Source organism: Myotis davidii, unplaced genomic scaffold (assembly GCF_000327345.1).
Source record: "Myotis davidii unplaced genomic scaffold, ASM32734v1 scaffold208, whole genome shotgun sequence".
NCBI lineage: Eukaryota > Metazoa > Chordata > Mammalia > Chiroptera > Vespertilionidae > Myotis > Myotis davidii.
Genome location: NW_006299706.1, coordinates 2651797 through 2652196, shown reverse-complemented (window position 1 = coordinate 2652196; position 400 = coordinate 2651797).

The window sequence follows — 400 nt, the reverse complement described above, 5'->3', positions numbered from 1 at the left end:
CTTTCCCTCGCCTGACAGCCTGAAACTTGCCGGTTTTCTTAATGTGTATGGCGAGGGGGCGAGAATTCAAAGGATCTAGAGGAATCCTGGGTTGGGTGAGATTTCCAAGACTGGGAATGGGTCCCCACGCCACCCTGAGGCCATGGAGGCACCTCCATTTCCTCCAGGCTCCCGCGGAGGTGGGTGCTGAGGGCCTGTCATCCACCCTGGGGAGCAGGGAGGGTAGAGCTGCCCCTCCTGCCCATCTCTCTCTCTCTCTCTCTCTCTAGCAGTTTCATCCTCCCCTTCTTTTTGCTAAAGGATTGACTGATACAAAGCTACGTGCTGCCAGGAACAGGAAATGCATGGAGGTGCTGGGAATCTGGATGGAGTGAATTCAGATCACACTAAGACTCCCTCC